Here is an 18,309-nt window from a genome sequence, read left to right on the forward strand (position 1 = left end):
ACTGTGTTCCTGACGGATGTCATCGACGGTATCAATGACGCCACTTCTATAACGTTGCTGCTACGTGAGATTCTCTGGAAAGATTTGGGATGCAAGCTGGTGTACAGGTCCGTGCTTTGGTGATCAAGAATACTACATCATCAGTTCTTCTCCCTCGGTAGCCAAATACCGGTTGCAATCCCCATCCAGCCGTTACGGTTTATGTTCCGTGGCGTTTACCCACATCACTTCAGAGGAATGGCAGGATAGTTGGATAAACTCGGCCGCTGTCAACTTCCTTTCTCATTCTTTTCCAGTCATAGTTGGTATCCTGTCTCCAAAGACCTTAACAGCAGTGGAGCGTCAAAATGCTTTTTGCATCACTAAGAAGACAAATCGATACAACATTATTTTCTTCTATTTGTTTTACGTGTCAGCAGGTTGGTCAGTCTGAAGCAGATCGTCCTTAAAATAATTCTCAAATTGCAACTCACCAACGCTACAATCAAATTTTAAAAACATGAAAATTAATACTCCGTGCTATTTCTAAGTTGTCAGTGTAAGAGAAAACAGTAAGAATCCAGTTTCCTTGAAAATGTCTTAAGGTACGTCATCGTCAAACTCATTCCTTTACTTGTTTCATTTTTATTTTATTTATGTATTTAACATGATATGATTAGAACAATCAGGTCCTGTCTTACATAGGAGCACGGTCTCAAACATACAGTTCCTTTCTTGCATCATATCTCCTGCGAAACAACAATTTTCGTAAGACAGTATTAAAATGACTTCAGTGTCTGAAGTAACGATGTGAGTAAATAATACTCACTATGAACTAACAAAGTTAACACTAGCAGTTCTTGCACTACTATTAGTGATTATTAATAACAATAGTAACAACAAAAACAGTAATGGTACTGGCAGATATAAAAAGTATTTACAGATGTACAAAACAGTCGTTTTTTGTGACATAGTAAGTCCTGGGGTAAGGAAATTTAAGGAGATTGCACCAGCTAATAATCTAGGAAAAAAGGAATATATGGTTGAAAAGAAGAATGTACAAGATTAACGAGTGTGTTCAGGAACAATGAGAATTTGTTACGTCAGATATGCAACGCAGAAGTGCGTTGTTAGAACACTAAGTGTGAACTGGCGCCATTGTTGTTACCTGTCAGTGTGTATTGAAAGTTTGAGAGACAATACAGAAATTCAAGCTGTTCCTTTCGGTAAGTTTCAGTCATGTTGCAATATGTGCTAGGTTTTTTTTTTCCTAAGATTGCCAATTATTATTTTTCCTCTAACCCGACTGAATTATGAACCGTCTAATGCAATAGTTTTGAGAGAGGGATACCAATATTTATTAGCTGCTTTGTCATAATACCTTACAAACCTACGTAATGGGAGCAGTCGGACGTTCTTTACTTACATTCAATCTAAGATAGGAGAAATACACTCCCTGGCCTCTCTTTCCCTCCACCTCTCTCTCTCTCTCTCTCTCTCTCTCTCTCTCTCTCTCTCTCTCTCTCTCTCTTCTGCGTCTTCTTCTGCGAGAAAGAATACACACTGGTGTTCAAACACGTTATGGCCATCAGCTTAATTGATTGTTGGTCCACCTTAAGAACTTAGCGATTCTGCGTGGCATGGATTCAACAAGCCCTTGGTAGGTTTCTGGAAGTATGTGGCGCCAGATTTCTACACAGTTTTTAAAATTAATGGCCGGTGGTTTGTTGGGGCAGAGATGGCTTCCTATAGCCTCTCAGATGTGTTCCATCAGGAGCAGATCAGACGAATTTGGAGGCCAACATGTCCCATGTGAGTTCATATCGCGTCCCTCAAACGACTGTAACACAGTTCCGAACATACGACATGGATATTCATTCTGCTGGAAGACACCATCGCCTTCGGGGAAGACATCGAGTATGAAGGGATGCAGGTGGTCTGCGGCAATGCATACGTAGTCCACAGCTGGCATGGTACCTTCGATTACTAACGAAGGTCCCTTGGTCACTCAGATTAATTTCCCCTCACAGCGCAATAGAGCCCACATAGCCCTGCGTCCGAGGCATGGTCCATGTTTCGAACGCCAGATGACGGCGTATCCGGACACGACAATTGACCTGGTGTAACAACAAACATGGTTCATCCGAGGAGGCGTCATTTTCCCCTTGATTCAAGGTCCAATCTCAATGACCCGTCCTCACTGCAGTCGTAACTGACGATGTCGCTGCGTCAATATGGAAACACGTAGGGGTCGTATGCTGCGGAGCCCCATAATCAACAATATGCATTGAACTGTGTGCTTCGAAACACTTGTGCCTACACCAGCAACAAACTCTTCCGTCAGATCTGTCAAAAATCGCTTCCTATCCTGTTTTACACAGTGCGTAAGCCTCCGACCATACCTCCTGCAATGTGGCGTCTACTTCCAACACATTATTGCCTGTTGGTTTTTTTCTCCGTCCTCCAACCACTTTCTGTAGAAACTCACTACAGTAATAAGCCAACAGCCGATCGCCTTCGATGTTTCTGAGATGCTAGTTTCCAGACATCCTGCCGAAACAATCCGGCCTTTGTCAAAATCGCTTAGGTCGGTGGATTATGTGGTGTCACAGCCAGACACCACACTTGCTAGGTGGTAGCTTAAATCGGCCGCGGTCCATTTAGTACATGTCGGACCCGCGTGTCGCCACTGTGTGATCGCAGACCGAGCGCCACCACAAGGTAGGTCTCGAGATACGGACGAGCACTCCCCCCAGTTGTACGGACGACATTGCTAGCGACTATACGGACGAAGCCTTTGCTCTCATTTGCCGAGAGACAGTTAGAATAGCCTTCTGCTAAGTCCATGGCTACGACCTAGCAAGGCGCCATTAGCCTTACATAGTTTTGTTAGTTATCGTATAAATGTCTCAAGAAGAACGTTGTAAACCAACAAAGAATAAAGTTAAGTATTCGAGGAGCTGCATACTTTTCTTATTAGCATTCAATAGTTAGCCTGTTCCAGACTTCACGCCAGTCGGCGTGTGTGTACGCGTGCCTTTCTTTCGGCTACCCGTCACTGTGGACTGGCTGCCTTAGCAGTCCACATCAGATTTTCCTACCTGAGAGCAGTGTAGTGGCAAGTGTAAACACATAATATTCCTGAATGTGAAATAACAAAATGGTTCAAATGGTTGTGAGCACTATGCGACTTAACTTTCGAGGTCATCAGTCCCCTAGAAGTTAGAACTACTTAAACCTAACTAAACTAAGGACATCACACACATCCATGCCGGAAGCGGGATTCGAACCTGCGATCGTACCGGTCACGCGGTTCCAGACTGTAGCGCCTAGAACCGCTCGGCCACCCCGGCCGGCGTGAAATAACAACTGTGAGGAATAGTTTCTTAAATAATGAAGTCAGCATCAAAAATTATCTGGAGTTTTGCACGAGAGAAAATATTTATGGTAGTGGTAATAAGTTAATTCACTGATAAGTTCCAAGGAAATGCTCTAAAAATTCACTAATACTTTTGAAATAGGTCTTTTTAAAGGACAAACACAAATCTTTGTCACCTGTACTTCTTCTACCCATCAGCTAGAAATAAAAATTGGCAAATTTTTAAAAATATCTATGTACTTCGAATCGATAAGCTTAAGGGATAGCGATATTACAGACTCAAAAAATTGATATTTCGATATATCGGACTACATTTTTAATGTCTACAGGAAGTTTTAAAAATGTTCGAAGTCACAGAAATGATTAACAAACGTTTAAAAATTTACGAAAACTTTATTATAGCCAAGATTAACCAATAAAAGACATAAAATGTACTATAAAATCACTTATTTACAAAACATTTTTAGTTAATGAAACTAATAATCATCACCAATAATGTGTTCTCCTGTAAGTCTGCTTCTGTTATCTGGAACAAGCAAGTTTACCAAGAAAGCCACTCTTTCGGATGAAATAGAAGAGACTTAGCGTATTAAATATTTCTTATTAATTTCTGACAAAGCAGGTGTAAAATGATGGCTATCAACCCGGAAATTTGCAGGGTTACAGTTCTGTCCTTAATGCGGTAGATCGAGGTATTGTTTTAGCTCGTTTGGAAGAGAATCAGGGCTTGGAATTTCTTGTGTGACTGAGCTCTCAGTCAACAGTTTTTCATGCCGTGACCAAATTGAAGGCTTGTCGGAATCTTCTTGTGTTACATCGGAAGCTCGTTGTTCAGGTGACAACTAGCCAGTCCAAAACAAATTTTCTTAGTTATTTCGACTATTGCAGCTGATACAGCAAGGGAAAAATCAAAGCGAATGCCCTTGAACTGAGGACCCAGAACTGCTGCTATGGCAAGAAAAGTATTTCTCTAAAGGAAGTAGTCTGTCTAATACTCACGCAAGTAGATAGTTTTTTTTAAAGATACTCCTAAATCAGTAGAAGGACTTGCATGCTCCATTTTTTGCCGAAGTAGTTCTGTTATAGGAATGCAGAAGCTTGCAGTCATGTCTTCAGCACCACTAATCTCCTCAGTGGCATGGTTCAAAGAGTCAAGAAAGTCAAACAGATCTCTTATCACATTAAGAGCTACGATGCAACCATATCAGGTGTATTCCTTATTTGATTGATTTTTTTTGTAGCCAAGATTTTGGTCACAGTTGCTGATATTCTCATGAATCTTTCTAGCATGTCAAAGCACGAGTTCCATCTTGTACTGACAACTTGTATTAAAGTCAACACCTGGCCTTCTTTTTCTTTCCAGATGCCTTTGGTCAGATCTTAGCAAGTACATATCATTAGCTGATTGCTTAAAATATGTCACAGTGGTATTGACCTGATCTCGAAGCATATAAAACCTATTATTCTAGTTCAGTGCACCATCCACTACTAAATTCAGTAGGTGTGCCATACAGGGTATCGGCATCACACCTTCTAAGAACAATCGTGACCCTGGCATTACATTTGTACTGCACTCATTTTTAATACACACAATTTTATTTTTGTCTATGCCAAAGAGTGGGTTGAAGTTTAAGAGATTAGTCAGGAAGAATCAATATGCAAAGAAGTCAGATAAGGAAGTACTAAGGAAAGACGAGAAATGCTTGAAGTACACTAAGGCAATAGATACAGCAGTAAGGATTAGCTCAGCGGGCAGAACAGTTGCAGAACAATGGACTGCCCTAGAAAGGGCAATCACAGAAGTTGGAAAGGAAAACATAGGTACAAAGAAGGTAACTACGAAGAAACCATGGAGAGCAGAGGAAATACTTCAGTTGATCAACGGAACAAGGAAATACAATAGCATTCAGGGAAATTCAAGAGTACAGAAATACAAGTTGCTGAGGTATGAAATACGTAGTAAGTGCAGGGAAGCTAAGACGAAATGGCTCCATGAAAAATGCGAAGAAATCGAAAAAGAAACAATCGTCGGAATGACGCTCAGCATATATGAAAGTCAAATCAGCCTTTGGTGAAAATAAAAGTAAAGATGCAAACATAAAGCGTGCAACGGGAATTCCACTGTTAAATGCACAGGATAGAGCGGATAGATGGAAAGCATACATTGAAGGCCTTTATGAGGGGGGAGACTTGTCTGATGTGATAGAAGAAGGAACTGAGTCTATTTAGAAGAGATTGTGGATTCAGTATTAGAATCAGAATTTAAGAGAACTTTGAAGGACTTAAGATCAAATACGACAGAAGGGATTGATAACATTCCATCAGAATTTCTAAAATCATTGCAGGAAGCGCCAACAAAACGACTGTTCACCTTGGTATCTATAGAGTATGAGTCTGGTGATATACCATCTGACTTTCGCAAAAATATCATATACACAACTCCGAAGACTGCAAAAACTGACTAGTGCGAGTTTTATCGTACAATCAGCTTAACAGCTCATGCATCCAAGTTGCTTACAACAATAATAGACAGGAGAGTGGTAAATAAAATGGAGGATGTGTTAGATGACCATCAGTTTGGCTTTAGAAAAGGTAAAGACACCAGAGAGGCAATTCTGACGTTGCAGTTGATAATCGAAGCAAAATTAAAGAAAAAGCAAGACACGTTCATAGGATTTGCCGATCTGGAAAAAGCTTTCCACAATGCCAAATGGTACTAGAAATTCGAAATTCTGAGAAAAATAGGGGTAATCTATAGGGAGAACCAACTGCCTTGTCGCATTGGTAACACTAGTTCCCGTCAGTTCACCGAAGTTTAGCGCTGTCTGGCTGGGATAGCACTTGGCTGGGTGACCATCAGGTCTGCCGAGCGCTGTTGGCAAGCGGGGTGCACTCAGCCCTTGTGAGGAGCTACTTGATTGAGAAGCTGCGCGGGATTAGCCGAGCGGTCTTAGGCGCTGCAGTCATGGACTGTGCGGCTGGCCCGGCGAAGGTTAGAGTCCTCCCTCGGGCATGGGAGTGTGTGTTTGTCCTTAGAATGATTTCGGTTAAGTAGTGTGTAAGCTTCGGGACTGATGACCGTAGCAGTTAAGTCCCAAAAGATTTCATACACATTTGATTTTTTTTTTAATGGAGAAGTAGCGGCTCCGGTCCCGTAAACCGACATACGGCCGGGAGAGCTGTGTGCTGCCCACATGCCCCTCCATATCCGCATCCAGTGAAACATGTGGGTTGAGGATGACACGACAAGCGGTCGGTACCGTTTGGCCTTCATGGTCTTTTCGGGCAGAGTTTAGTTTTTTAAACTATAGAGAGAGACGGGCCATATACAATATGTACAAGAGACTATACAAAATAATAAGAGTGGATGACCAAGAACGAAGTGCTCCGATAGTAATGGTGTAAGATAGGGCTGTAGTCTTTCGCTCCTACTGTTCAATCTGAACATCAAAGAAGCATTGATGGAAATAAAAGAAAGGTTCAAGAGTAGAATTAGAATTTAAGATGAAAGTATATCAAGGATGCGATTCGCTGATGGCATTGCTATTCTGAGAGAAAGTGAAGAAAAATTACATCATATGCTGAATCGAATAAACAGTATAATTACAGAAGATGGATTGAGAGTAAATCGAAGTAGGGCAAAAGCAATAAGAGGAAGCAGAAACGAGAACAGCGAGAAACTTCACATTGGGATTGATGGTCACGAAGTAGGTGAAGTTATGGAATTCTGCTACCTAGGCAGCAAAATAAACACCGACAGTGGAACAAGAAGGACATTGAAAGCAGACTAGCACTGACAAAAAGGGCATTTCAGGTCAAGAGAAGTCCACTAGTATCAAACATAGCCCTAAACTTGGGGAAGAAATTTCTGAAAATCTACGTCTGAAATACAGCATGTGTGGTAGTGAAACATGGACTGTGGTAAAACTGGAACAGAAGAGAATCGAAGCATTTGTGATGTGGTGTTACAGACGAATGTTGAAAATTAGGTGGACTGTTAAGGTAAGGGATGTGGACGTTCTGTGGAGAATCGGAGAGAAAAGTAATATGTAGAAAACACTGCCAAAGAGAAGGGACAGGATTGTAGGACATCTGTTAAGACATCAGGGAATGACCTCCATGGTACTAGAGTGATCTGTAAACTGTAAAACTGTAGATTAAGACGGAGATCGGAATACATCTAGCAAATAATTGAGGACGTGGGTTGCAAGTTCTACTCTGAGATGAAGAGGTTAGTACAGGAGAGGAAATCATGGGGGGCCGCATCAAACCAGGCAGAAGACTGATGACTCTAAAAAAATGCCAAAGTGTTCTATAATTTCCTCCCAGCGATCTTTGATGTACTGTCCTGGTGTGTCTGAAACATATTGGCCATCATGAAAGAGTATTCGGTACAATTACGATATAAATATTCTTTTTGTTCATACCTAGTTCTCTTGATATACTTGATATAACAATTTAGAAAGTACCTATTTCTTAAACAAAACTTTCCTGAGACAGTATGTCTGCACACAGATTTATATTTTGATGTACAGAAGAGCTACCGATGTCAAGCAAGTGAACTGTGAATACCAAGAAATTACTTCCGGAGTTGGTGACTGTCAGTATGTCACTTGTAAAAGAAACTTTGCTTCAATAAGTTTTTTTTTTTTTTTTAAAAAAAAAAGAATGTCCTATGTTGTATTATATCTCTGTTCTACTAACTGAGTCATCTACAATTCACAAATAAATATAAATATTAATTACAAAATAGTCACATAAGTTATTATACGTTACAATAGGCATGATAGTAAAGTGAAATAAGGAAAACGTAATTCACAAACCTTTCTTCCGTAAGGCATTTTATAGAGGGGACAAGCTGTGTCCACAATTTTTTTCTTTCCAACTTTTTCCACACATGAAAATGGCAAATCACCTTTATAAATCATGTAGATCAAGGCTTTTGCAATGTCGCAATGACTTTTCGACATTCTGAAAAATTAAAATCAGTACTGAATAAAAATATTATAAACACAAATTACTGATATTAAAAGCATCGATAATTTTAAAGCTTGGCATAAGTCTCACTAAAATTTACTATTTGCCACTATGATTTGTTAATTTTAGTCCAATGATAATAAAATAAAATAGAAACCTTACTACCCTAATTTGTTCAGATAATTTTTTGTTACAAATCAATTTTAATTATGAATAAAAGATAATTATCTTCGACAAATGAAGGTTTAAAATCAATGTACGGCACTCTCAATTGACCTTCAAAGCTTTTATGGCTCTCAAAACAATCTCTTAGGGGTAATCTCTGCCTCAGATTTGGCTGTGACGTGTGAATCATGATTACTGCACATTATAGCCTATAAACAATCAGATACAGGTAGAAGTTGATTCATAGCCTAACAGTTCATAAATACAATAATAATAGCAAATAGCCATTGTCACTTCGAAAGCCTCATTATTATTATTACGATCTTCACGTGTGAAGTGGGAGGGAACGAAATTTGAAACGATTTTTTTACATAGTGTGAAATTCACAAATATATTAGTACTGCGTGTCTGAAGATAACAATGTATTTCGATATGCACAAGAATGTAAAATAATATTTTCATTATGAAAATTTGGGTTGTAAAGAATATAACCCATTAATGTCAATTTTGTATCAGCATTACATAAAGCTTACATTTTCAACAGCAGAATCGTCTATGTGAACTATCACTGAAACATCTAAAGTTGCATGAGTGACATCATCTTCACCAGAAGTCATTTGCCTGTTTGCAGATGTTGATGGAGTTGGCACTGACAACACTGATTTTGCTTTTTAACAATTGCAAGTGGGTAAAATGATGTTTAAGTGTGAGATGAGTAGCCAAGTTGGTTGTATTATCACCAGTTTTATAAGTTTTACCACACATGTTGCAAGAAACAGGTTCGTTGTTGCCTTGTTTAGAAAAAAATTTCAAGACTGCTGACATAAGTGTTCTGGAAACGCAAATCAACTTGAAGCCAAACCAAACACTGTTATAAAAGCGTTAACACTTTTCGCTCACAATCGCAGGCATTCATGTAAAAGTGTGGGGACCGCATCCCACTCTACACTGACACTCTTCAACTGCATACAGTACGTCCCGTCCCGATAACTGGCTCACAATTGCAGAACACGTCAACAACTAAAGACAGCTGGTAGAAGGGCGCCAGGTTGTATCATTCGTCGGTGTATGTTCTAGGTACTACTTGAATGGCTTCGTCATATCGTCAATAGATGGCATACGTTGTGTGATATGCTACACTGAGTTGTTCAGTTCTTAATTCTTGGGAATATCGTTCGTGCCAGACGTGCCTGACAAATGGCGAGTCAGCAGAAAGGAAATGGCGGATGATAGGGAAGTCTCGGCTTCTTGGGAGTGAAACACTTATGATATATGTTCTGAGAATGAAGTACTGTACTCACTATAAACATCTGAGACAACAGAGTCCAGTTTCCATTAAACGCCAGTGCAGTACAGTATCTGATTTTTGTTCTGAGTGTACTTTACTTTTATAGTCTGTCTATCTTTTCTAGATCCGGCAGATCAAGGGGTAAGGGAAGCGCAAATTCTGCCTCATAGTTGGTAGCAGGGAGTGATAATTTCCACTATTCTCGTACAGTTCTGTCACTAAATGTGTGCATTTTGCATCTTGTGCCTATCATTTGCCATGGCAGAAGAGACACAAGGAAGTAACAGGCTTTCATGAATCTTCAGTATAGAAACATTCATCTTAAAAACCGGTGCTCGTTTATATTATAGAATATAAAATTAAATTAAGTTCGTTGTAAGGCATTTACTGTCAGATTGCAAACATTGGTAGTAGTTGGAATAGTCAAGAAATCTGCTGATGAGAACTATGGAGGCTAAGAATCAAAGAAAGACAGAGAAAACAATATCGCTTTATATATTAAATGTTAAATATTGATTAACTGATATTCCGACTACCTGCAAGTCGATGGTGTACACCGATATCACTTTCGAGGAATATCGATAATCCTCTGTATTTTCCCAATTCCACCTGGAAATTTGAACTCGCAGTCTCCTCCTGTGATACTAGAGATGAATATGTGCTTGGGAGTGAAACACTTCTGATATATGTTCTGAGAATGAAGTACTGTACTCACTATAAACATCTGAGCTTTGCTTGATGATGTCCACAGAACTATCGCATCACTATTCTGCATATATGTCTGTTTTCTTAACTCATATTGCATCACACTCTAAAATAGTACTCACCTCATCAAAAATGTACGACATTCAGCTTGGTAATTTTCTCTGCGTGGGACTCAGCCCAAATCCAAACAATGATAAAAAGCTTTTTGTTTGAAAATTCTGTCCCAGGCAACCACTTAGCCCAGCAATTGTGCTCTCGAGAAACTGGACAGGCAACCAGTGTGTGTTTTCACTTGTAGACCAATATAATAGTACGTACAAAGATGCAGAACTAATGACTCAAGGGTAAAATAAATTTTGCAGATATTGATAACTAAACACAGGAATCCTTCTAGACGAAGATGTTTGGCAACTGTACTTTTTTTTTACTTTTTTTAGCGTGGAAAATGAAGGTGTCGTACAACAGCACTGAAAGTAACTTAACAAATAATTTTATCGATGAGACAAACAATCTAGGTGTAGAATCAGATGCATAGAGAAAATTTTACAGAATGCCAATGGAGAGTTGTATACCTACTGCAGGTACTTAACTTCTAGGCCTCATGTGAGATACTTCAATATTTCCTGGGAGACTGGGCTGTCTGCACATTATTCATGCTAACTGCTGACCCCCAAATGCAGTGACTCGATGCATCAACATGTTAGTCATGCATTTTATGGCAATGAAAGTCATTACAGCACCCAAGTAAAAGTCTGGTAGACCATACTGTGTTTGTCTCGAAGTAATATCTGAAACCCAGGAAAGTGATCCTTAGCTAATGATTAATACTAAGGGAATATTAATGTTTCCTTTTTAATCTTGCGACAGAGAGATGCTGACTGTTTTAGAACAGCTTTCTAATTGCAAACAGTTTAGCTGTGGTCTGGGCTAGACAAATTTTCTGTAAATGAAATTGATTGGTATTTCCTGTTATTACATAGCTACAGCCCTGATCCAACTGACCCCTTTATTTGATATTACTAGTAAATTCTGCCTTTAAGGGAGAATTTGTTAATTAACGTATGTAAGAAACATAAATCAGTTTCTAAATCTGGATAACATAAAATCTGCAGAATCATTTACCAAATGAGCCACATATTTCACGATGTCTTGTTCTGCACAACCTCCAAATATCGTTATGTAGCTATATTGCATAAAATTTAAAATATGGATGATTTTCAATTGCCTTTTAGCATAAATACTGTGCGAGTTATGATTCGCTGTAGAAAATGACATCTACATATATCAAAAATGATTTGTGCATGTCTTTCTCATGGTGACTGGAAGATCGTTTGCAGAACCTGTTTAGGCTGCTTTATGTAAGGGAGGGCCATGTATTTTGTATGTAATAAATAAAACACCATTTATCAGCAATTCACCTGACGACATTTAATTTTCTCCAAGTATGGTTTCTGAAAAACATCACAGAATATAGAATTGATAAACGGATATCATGCTTATATCACGCAGACAAATGAAATACAGATGATGTGTCTAAATCCTGAGTGACACACATACATAACCTAACATCCAATTGCAATGTAAAATCAGGAAAAAGTGCAATTGGCACGGTTTTGCGTGTATATAACTTCTTCATACGTGCCAAGATGCTCAAGAAAAGTAAATTTACCAGATTACAATAGTTACCCAATCAAAAGCGAATTTCTATAAAAGTGTGCATGTTTGATAATTACAGTTTAAAAACAATAAATTATAGTTTCTATTTTTAAAATTAATTTCTAATTACAGTCTAAAACTGGAGATATGGTAGTTTTGTATGCATTACAACTTTTATGAATTTTTCTTTCTGTAACGTATATTTCACAGAAATAATTTCGTTCTGTTAACCTGGTTACACATCCCAAACTTCTGAATAATAAATCCTCCTCCAATTTTACTTACGTAATAGTTTCATAATTTATGAAGCAGACATGTCATTCATTATGACTTCAGTACGTCAAATGAGAGAAAAACAAACAGTTGCCTCCAAGACCATTTTCTGTTTCGTGTGCCCTTGTTTCAAAATGAAATAAATAAAAATGAGATGATGCATTTTTTGTGGAATATAATATACTTATGCACTGTCCAAAATAATAATAAAAAGAAATTATGTAAATAACTGACAGTTTAAAATCACATTATTACTTGTGTGTCCAAATGTTGGGCATAATTTCAATATAAATACATATCGAAAATTTCACATGAAAACCGGTAACAAACACTTAGTGAATGAAATTTAGTTTTTCTCTGATATTTTAAAAAATCCGTCAGCGCATAAATTAATTTCTTTCAAACAACTGCAATTAATTTTAGGATTTGTGGGACTGGAAATAAAGTTGCTAAGTACTTGCTTTCCTTTTCGATGTACAAGGTACAATGTATGGAGGGCACTAAATGAATAATAGTTTAAATAGGAAACTATCTGTGCAATGAGAATGAACTTGTGAAACAGTATGTAGCACTGTCCCAGGTCTGAAGGGTGAAGGGATGACAGTAAGTTAGTAACAAATTATGTGATATGATAACAATGCTCAATTCTAAAAAGTGCTGCAGTAATGAAACAGGTTGCTGACTGACAGTGGAATAATAGTACTAGCTTTACTGTTATATTAGGTAGCTTGTTACATATAAACTGCCGTAGTCGTAGTGAATTGTTTTTCACCCAGCGGGAAACTGGACTAGACAGTTTTACACAGTAGATCCTTAACATGTAGATGGGTTTCCAACGAACATATGTTGATAATCATATCATTATATGACATTCCAGATGTCCTACGTATTTTTAAGGGAACTCAAAAACATGTTGCTTATTATGTTAGCAACTAATGATTTTTCTGATGGTTATTTCAACGAAGAAAGATGACTAACGTTTGTTGTCCGGTCAATGTTAACATCACGGGAGACAGGCGAGTTGATGGGAAGGGAAAGCATGGGGAAGGAATCCAGACACAGGCTTTACACGACTGCATTTCAGCATTCTTCTTAGGCGGTTCACATAAATTATGGAATACCTCTTCCGGTGGTTTTTAGTTGAGAATATGTGGTTTAGTCTACATAGTTACAATAGTAGTGCTATTAATAAGAGCAACTTTGGGTCGGTATCTTAGTTTTACAGGAAAAGTGATTACAGGGTGTACGTAAAGTCTGTAAACACTTTCAATTATTTACTGCACAAGAACCAAACAATCTACAGACATCATACATATGTAATTTTGAAGATAAACCCTGAATTTTTTTTCTATGAATACCGCCACAGCGTAGTTTGGTAATTTGCCGATAGTCAACGCTAGTCGCAAACATGGCGAGTTCAGGTGCGGAGCGAGCTTTCTGTGTCTTGGAGTTCAACAAAAACAAGCATGCTACAGCTTTCAAGGACTTTTCAGAATCAAGTAAGGTGAGAAGCCACCAACAAGGAATGCCATTTACCACTGGCACAACAAATTCATTACGACGGGTTGCTTGTGCCCGGCAACGAGAAGCGGACGCCCCTTTGTGAGTGAAGTGCATGTGGAGCGCGCACAACAGACATTCATAAGGAGTCCAAGGAAATCGGTGCGTCGTGAATCCCGTGAACTTGAGATGGCTCCAATGCAATGACACTATGGAAAGTCCTGAAGTCGTGAAGTTCGTGGGTACCTGAACACGGAACTGCCGCATCGATGGATCGGCCGTGCTACCGAAGGGGACAGATGTTTCATTAGATGGCCTCTCCGATCACCAGATCTCACTCCGTGTGGCTTTTTTCTGTGGGGACACATTAAAGATCTGATGTATGTACCGTCCCTACGACGTGATGTAGCAGAGATGCGGGAGAGAACACGGGAAGCGACTCCCACAGTTAACGATGCCGTGCTGGACGGGTACGGCAAGAATTCGATTACTATATTGACGTCTGCCGGGTCACTCATGGTCTGCATATTGTATGTTCGTAAAAAAATAAAATAAAAAAATACTTTCAAAATTTCTCTTCAAAATGCGATATGCATGACATCTGTACAATGTTTAGTTATTGTGCAATAAATTATTGAAAGTGATCCCGGACTTTATGTACACCCTGTATTTGCTTTATGTCCAACAACGTAAATGTTCCCACATTTACATGGCAAGGTCATCTCTTCAAAAATGTTTTAAATGAGATTACGTGAGATATGCCAGTCATTGTGTTGGTTTAAGACACTGCCCAGTCCATAGCATTAGCATTCACAAGCCTGGCCACCTCGAAGAGACTATCAGAATGATTTCTTAATCAAACCCTAGTACAGCTGCTGGTGTTTTGAAACGAGGTAACCCAGCCTATGGGTTGTGAATCCCAAGTGACAGTCATTCTCCACCTCTCTGGCTTATGCAACCCTTTTTAGGCTATCATGCGCCATTCTTCTCAAATTAGTGATTCCTGGTGGTCGGAATTGTGGGGAAAAATCTCTTATACAATCTTTTGGTCGAAAACCCAGCAACACCTCTGAGGTGTCACGAAGAAGACTATTTGTTATCTGTTTGAAGTCTTCTTGATGTTCAGCCAAAGGAATGTAATGCCCACTGACATACACTCAGCACAAACTTTTTCCCCCACTAATCTCCATGCTGGGTTAGACTGATTGATAGTGGGATAAGTAATCAATATTTTTTCTGAAGGCTTCCACCAAAGGCTCAGCTTTAAACTGCGATCCAGCTATTAAATCCTTGGGGTCTCCCAGACTGGAAAACCTACTGATATCTACAGCCACAGAAGTGTACATATGTATCCTCAGAGTCTTTCATAAATCAATAAAATCTTCTCAGTTTACAAGCCGCGTCATTTCGAATAAAACACTCGAACTTTCGGTAGATGCGTCCGCCATTAGTCACCAGGAGTTGAACTCATTGGCTGCCAAGGCTGGCACGGTGTTCTGCTTATATAAACGTAATGGCAGCGTCTGGAACCTTGGACAACTACTGGCGGCTCCGTCCATCTGCGGGAGCGAGTGACGTCATATGGCACGAGTGGTCGGCGCCACCTTTGAAACTGCCGCTCCCGCGTCCCTAAATGCGTCGGCCCTATATCATTGTTTTCGCTGGATGTACAATGTCCGCCTCATGCCCTGCTACGTGTATACCCTTAGTCTCTGTTAAAACTGTTTCTGTTTATTCTAATTTCGGTCGCTTCTTTGGTAACAGAGTCCCAGTGTGATGTTGTTTGAAGCAAAACTCTTATTTATTTTCTTTTTATGACCCTTTTCTAGGCAATATTCAGCCACTGTCATTCAGTGTACAGGAAATCTGCGCACACTGACCGATAATTAAACGTCAAAAGTTTTCTCCACCCGGTACACAAGAAAGCGGCACTGAACACGTTAGTACACAGAGCAAAGATTATTTTTGACGACGACCATCTAGGATCTGAATTTCAGCATTTCAAAAGCCCGCGTTCGGAGAAAATTATTACAGCAAGAGAAAAATTGCTAAAGCTTTAAGCACCACCGACGAAAGATGCCTCGTGAATCCGCGGAGGAAGCCAAGCTAGCTGTATTCATTCCATACTGTGGAGCAACAACCTGCAAGATAGGATGCGTGCTGAAGAGACATGAACTAACGCTAGAGATAGGTCCTAGAGTTTTTTTTTTTTTTTCATCGGTCTTCTGACTGGTTTGATGCGCCCGCCGCGAATTTCTCTCCTGTGACATCCTCTTCATCTCAGAGTAGCACTTGCAACCCACGTCCTCAATTATTTGCTGGATGTATTCCAATCTCTGACTTCCACACCTCCCTCTACTACCATGGAAGTCATTCCCTGATGTCTTAACAGATTATCCTATAATCCTGTCCCTTCTCCTTATCAGTGTTTTCCACATCTTCCTTTCCTCTCCAATTCTACGCAGAGCCTCCTCATTCCTTACTTTACCAGCCCACCTAACTTTCAACATTCATCTGTAGCACCACGTCTCAAATGCTTCGATTCTCTTCCGTTCCGGTTTTCCCCCAGTCCATGTTTCAGTATCATACAATGCTGTACTCCAAACGTACATTCTCAGAAATTTCTTCCTCAAATTAAGGCCGATATTTGATATTAGTAGACTTCTATTGGCCAGGAATGCCCTTTTTGCCATTGCCAGTCTGCTTTTGATGTCCTCCTTGGTCCGTCCGTCATTGATTATTTTGCTGCCTAGGTAGCAGAATTCCTTAACTTCATCTACTTCGTGACCATCAATCCTGATGTTAAGTTTATCGCTGTTCTCATTTCTACTACTTCTCATTACCTCCGTCTTTCCTCGATTTACTCTCAGTCCATAATCTGTACTCATTAGAGTGTTCATTCCGTTTAGCAGACCATGTCATTCTTCTTCACTTTCACTCAGGATAGCAATGTCATCAGCGACTCGTATCATTGATATCCTTTCTTCTTGAACTTAAGTTCCACTCCTGAACCTTTCTTTTTATTTACATCATTGCTTCCTCGATGTACAGATTGAACGGTAGGGGCGAAAGGCTACAGCCTTGTCCTACATCCTTTTTATCCGAGCACTTCGTTCTTGGTCGTCCACTCTTACATTTTCCTCTTGGCTGTTATACATATTGTACGTGACCCGTCTCTCGCTATAGCCTAAACCTGCTACCGAAACTAACCAAAACTAATGTGACACTGTATGTTTCTTATTATAGGAGCTGCAAAACACAAACTCCGATTTATTACGAAACCGATTATGTAAAACACTTGTAATTTATGAAACTCTACAAGTGTCCAAATATACTTTTTTAACATAAATGTGTAACTAAATTAGAGGACTGTTGATTATTAACGAGGATACTGCAGTAAGAAGTTTTTGAAAACCCAGGTTAAATTTACAATTGACGATATAATCTAGCACAATATCCCACGTTTCTGAAAAGCAAAGATAATGTTTTCCATTGACGGTATAGTACTATTCAATACATAAAAATACCCGAACGAGTTTTGATAAAATCATCACGAAAAGCACGTTTAAATGTTACGTCCACTTCTTGGTCCCAATTTCCCGAATAATTTTATGTGACGTACGCGAATTTACTCGGGGACAAAAGAAATATCGGAAGTGGCTCGTATACATAAATATAACTAAACAAACGCACGAATCGCACATATTTCGTAACTTTGCTGATTTGGTGTCCCCTTACATTAGCGCGGCAAAGACGAATACAGTAGAGTCTGTATATCTTATAAAATCGACGTGAAATGTGTACAAGGAACGCACGCCCGTTTGGCGTGGCTAACACGTCAAAAGGTGTGAAATTAGTGATGCGGTAACTTGAAGGGAGTGGTTTTCGCATTACGAAAACGAAATAACAGAGAAGATTCAGTTTATGGAGTAAAAAACAAAATATAATAAGCAAAGGCTTGCAAATGCTCATCCACAATGCAAATAACGTGAATGAGGAATGCAAGAAATGTAACTGTAGAGATATTTAGCAGGCAGCTTCGAATAAATACGACAACAAAACTTCTGTCTTAATATTCGCTTGTAACTTCACATCCATGGAAACGACAGGTGCTTGTATTAAATAAAGTCTAATGTTAAGGACGGAGGAAAATAACTGCAGGATGACATTTTGCACCAACATTGCTTCGATTTAGGTGATGCACGATTTACCTAAATCAGTTTAGGCTTTGCTAAGACCCGCCTGGATAACCGCATTCGTTAGCACACAGCTTGCAGGATTTGGGGAGGCGAACTAGCCCCAGATCGTATTAACGACGACGGTCGGTGTGCCGATCAGAGTAGATGTGGTTCTTAGGGTGGCTTCCAACATCCGACTAAATGAATAC

This window comes from Schistocerca piceifrons, chromosome 4, assembly GCF_021461385.2.
Source record: "Schistocerca piceifrons isolate TAMUIC-IGC-003096 chromosome 4, iqSchPice1.1, whole genome shotgun sequence".
NCBI lineage: Eukaryota > Metazoa > Arthropoda > Insecta > Orthoptera > Acrididae > Schistocerca > Schistocerca piceifrons.